The sequence below is a fragment of the Perca fluviatilis genome, chromosome 9, assembly GCF_010015445.1.
Source record: "Perca fluviatilis chromosome 9, GENO_Pfluv_1.0, whole genome shotgun sequence".
Lineage (NCBI taxonomy): Eukaryota > Metazoa > Chordata > Actinopteri > Perciformes > Percidae > Perca > Perca fluviatilis.
The window spans coordinates 1,051,156-1,056,087 of record NC_053120.1 but is presented as its reverse complement, the minus strand read 5'-3'; positions in this window follow the sequence as shown (position 1 = coordinate 1,056,087).

Here is a 4,932-nt window from a genome sequence, read left to right as displayed (position 1 = left end):
GTTGTGAGTGTTTGTCCGTGCTTGTGTGTCGGGCGGGGACAGAATTGTATGCACTTTGTGCAAAACAAAGTCTGATTGATTTGTAATGCTGAAAAAGCTCTTTTGTCTTTCATAGGTTTATATCTACATTTACAATGTTCTAGAGAGAAAGTAATCTGCTGAAAGTGGTTGAAAAGTGGCACCGTAAACAATGTAATGTTACAGTAAAACGGAAAATACTGATTGGGCAAAACATTACATTTGTAAGAGGAGCACAGTGTTGTATACAGTAGCATGAAACATGAAAAGTACAAAAATATGTAAACCAAAGGTATCATTTTTTAGAATAAAGTGTGTGTGCGTGTGTGTGTGTGTGTGTGTGTGTGCGTGTGTGATGTGTGTCTCCTCCTCCTCTTCATCCCGTCTCTCCCTCCTCCTCCCCTTGCTCTCTGTCTATTGTTGGCATCCATTGTTCAAAACAGGTAATCTGACCTTTGACCTGTGTATAGGCCTATACTAAAGCAGCGATTGGTTAGTGTTTAGTTATGACATAATGTGTTTGCAAATGTGAGGAGTGTGTGTGTGCCCTGGTAAATAAGTGTAGCATTTTGATTGGTTGTGTTTAGATAAGGAAAGCAAGTCACTTCCTGTTAGATTTTTGTGTTTTAGGTAGAGAATTGTGTGTAATGTTTTGAAAGAAGTGTTTTATGCAATTGAAAACTGAGTGAAAGGCTGAGAAATAGCTTATGGTTTTGGAGATTTGCTGTGTAGTTTTGCACTTTGAGTGAGAGGTTTCAAAAATCGTGTGACATGAAAAGATTTTGTGTGTAAGCAGCTGGAAAAAACTGTAAGCACGATTTTCAAAACAGGGCCCGTGTTTTCAAAACACTACACACAATTAGCACAACCACACACCCAATTAGCAAAACACCTTTGCACCTTTGCAAAATGAAACACTCTTGCAAAAACTATACACTAATTTATAAAAAACATATGTTGTTACCATATGAAATACACACCTTTCATTTGACTTAATGAAGTTTTAACCATATACACACTGCTGTTGCTAACCTAAAACACTTTTAGCAATTCTACTTCTCAGTGATTAGAGTACTGTAAATGAATTACACAGAGAAATTTACAATAAGTTCACCAAACACTACACAAGACCAATGCTGCAGACTGAAGAAATATAATTTATTTCTCTCCATATACCCAAATCAGTCAACATGGAGAATCAACAACAAAACATGTCCCAGTTTTCATTCTATGACAGTAGTGTGCATAACACTGTTAGCTCCACAAACAACAAACCTAAAATATTCTATCCAGTTACAATCACAGAAAAAACAGACAAAACAAAAAAAAATGATCTGAAAAAGTACAGAAAATACTAGACATTATCTCTTTGCCTAGCTGGATCCGGCCAAGAGAATTTCATCAACATCACAGGCGATATCCTCATTGGCAAGACAACCGTCTTGAATGTCGAATCCATCCTTGCACAGCCGCAGCGTAGATTTGGTCACAGGGGTCCTCCATGGCCTCAGTGAGGGGTACCTGAGTCTGGGGCCTCAATGAGGGGTACCTGAGCCTGGGGCCGGAGATCATAAACCTTCGCGTGAATATGGGCCCCCTTCCTCCTTGTTGTTCTCGACCCTCAATCCTCAAATGTCCCAGGGAGGGGTATCTAAAGTGCTGATATGGTGCATCCAATGAGCAGCTGATTACTGGAACTGGAGACAGATTTTCTTTGACCTGTTTCCTTGTTGAAATGTCCTTATGACAGATGCCGCTGTATATCTACTAAGATTTGGCTGACCCTTAGTCAAGTCTCCCTCAGCATCAATCCGTGGTTCACAACATGGTCCACTAGTGTGCCTCTACCTCTGGCTGGGCCTCTTCCTCTTCCTCTACCTCCTTTTCCTCCTCTGTGGATTCTCCCTCTCACTCTCATTCTTCTTCTTCTTCTGACTCCTTCCATTTTGGTTGAAGGCAGGTGAACTTACCTGCTGCATTTTATATAGTGCTTAAACCCGATTGGTGTGTCTACAATTTAGCCATCATGTGTTTGCACACCTGGTAGCTGTGTTTAACCAATTGGTTCATGTGTGTTCATTTGAAAGCCTTTGCTTTGAAATTGTAAGGAAATGACATCATAATAAATTTCTGTGTCAACTGCATACAAGTGTGTTTAATGTTTTGCAATCACTGTGTGTAATGTTTTGCAAAAAGTGTGAAGCTGACAATGTGCTTACAGTTGGGCTAATCTAGGCTAGTGTTTTGCTCCTTGAGTCTAAGGTTTTGCTAATTGTGGGAAAGTTTTAATTTTAGTGTGTAAGCAATTGTAAAAAACTGTAAGCAATATATAAAATGCAGCAGGTAAGTTCACCTGCCCTTAACCAAAATGGAAGGAGTCAGAAGAAAAAGACTGAGAGTGACAGGGAGAATCCACAGAGGAGGAGAAGGAGGTAGAGGAAGAGGAAGAGGCCCACCCAGAGGTAGAGGCCAGGGGAAGGTAGAGGAAGAGGGAGAGGAAGACCTGAAGCCGGAGAATATGCTCAAAGAAGAAGAGGACCAAATTTATCAAATGAAAGTTGCGCAACACTAGCAGACCATGTTGTGAACCACGGATTGACGCTGAGGGAGGCTGGACTAAGAGTTCAGCCAAATCTTAGCAGATGTACAGTGGCATCTGTCAAAAGGACATTTAGACAAGGAAACAGGTAATATGGAAACAGGTAATATGGTGGTAATATGGTGCTGATATGGTGCATTGTATGCACCATATCAGCACTTTTGATACCCCTCCCTGTGACATTTGAGGATTGAGGGTCGAGAACGACAAGGAGGAAGGGGGGCCCATATTCACGTGAGGGTTTAGGATCTCCGGCCCCAGGCTCAGGTACCCCTCATTGAGGCCCCAGGCTCAGGTACCCCTCATTGAGGCCCCAGGCTCAGGTACCCCTCATTCAGGCCATGGAGGACACCTGTGACCAAGTCGACGCCGCAGCTGCGCAAGGATGGATTCGACATTCAAGACGGTTGTCTTGCCAATGAGGAGGTTTGCCTGTGATGTTGATGAAATTCTCTGGTCAGATCCAGCTAGGCGAAGAGATAATGTCTAGTATTTTTCTGTGTATTTCTGTGTATTTTTGTTATTGTAACCTGTACTGGATACCGTATTTTATGTTTGTCTGTTGTTTGCTGAGCTAACAGTGTTATGCACACTACTGTAGTGGCATGAACACTGGGACATGTTTTGTTGTGATTCTCCATGTTGACATGTTGACTGATTTGGGTATATGGAGAGTCAGTCTGCAGCATTGCTCTTGTGTAGTGTTTGGTGAACTTATTGTAAATTTGCACTTTCTCTGTGTACTTCATTTACAGTACTCTAATCACTGAGAAGTAAAATTGCTAAAAGTGTTTTAGGTTAGCAACAGCAGTGTGTAACTGGTTCAAACAGGATTAAGTCAAATGAAACGTGTGTGTTTCATATGGTAACAAAATATGTTTTTTATAAATTAGTGTATAGTTTTTGCAAGAGTGTTTCATTTTGCAAAGGGTCTGAGGTGTTCTGCTGATTGGGTGTGTGGTTGTGCTAATTGTGTGTAGTGTTTTGAAAAAGACTGTCCCTGTTTTTAAAATTGTGCTTAAGCAATTGAAAAGAACTGTATTATATTTTAAGCAGGAAGACTTTAACTGAACATGTGACCCTAAATAAATGTTTTTTTCTATTAGGACCCATCCAAAACCAGAGTCTCCTGAACCTGGACCTGGACCTGAAGGTGAACGTGAACCTGAACCTGGACCTGATCCTGACCCTGACCCTGGACCTGGACCTGGACCTGGACCTGGACCTGAACGTGAACGTGAACCTGGACCTGGACCTGGACCTGGACCTGACCCTGACCCTGGACCTGGACCTGGACCTGAACCTGAACCTGAATCTGGACCTGAACGTGAACCTGGACCTGGACCTGACCCTGACCCTGGACCTGGACCTGGACCTGAACCTGAACCTGGACCTGGACCTGGACCTGGACATGGACATGGACCTGACCCTGACCCTGACCCTGAGCCTGACCCTGGACCTGAACCTGAACCCAGCTGTGTGTCAAATGATGATCGCGATATTAACTTTAAAGGAGAGCAGCCCTCTTCTGAAAAGAGGTAAGCTGTTAATATTATAATATTACTGATTCATGTTTTAACTTTTATGTATCTAGAGAAGTTTTTTGAGTTTATTTTCAGCATCTTTCTTCTTCACATCCATTTATATTCTCACATCTGAAAGTTGTCCAGTTAAACCAGTCTTCAACTGTTGACTTTAGGTAAATATTGGATCTGGTTTGGTCCAATATATTCTCTGGTGTTTTAGCTTTTTAACTCAGTTTTTTGTATACTTTATTGAACTTCTTTTTGTTAATCTTGTCTTAGTTGCTGCTTGTATCTCCAGCAGTATTTGTGTCTGAATACTAAAAAGTGAATTTCCATCCCTTTTGGTCTTACTGTCTGTGTAACAGGATCCATCAAAGACCAGAGTCTGCTGAACTTGTACCCAGCTGTGTGTCCTTCAAAAGTGACCGGTCATATCAATACCTCATTGACTTTAACGGTCAACAACCCACTGTTGAAAAGAGGTAAACTGTTAATAATATTATAATATTGCTGATTCATGTTTCAACTTTTATGTATCCAGAGACATTTTGAAATTTATTTTCAACATCCTTCTTCTTCACATATATTTATATTCTCACATCTGAAAGCTGTCCAGTAAGACCAGTCTTCAACTGTAGATCTCAATTAAACATTGGACCTGGTTTGGTCCAATATTATTTGGTGTTTTAGCCCCAATAAAAGCCTTTTAAATCTCCCATAGCCATAGGGTAGGCTAAAAATCATGAATGGCAAAATGTGTGTGTATGTGTATGTGTGTGTGTGTGTGTG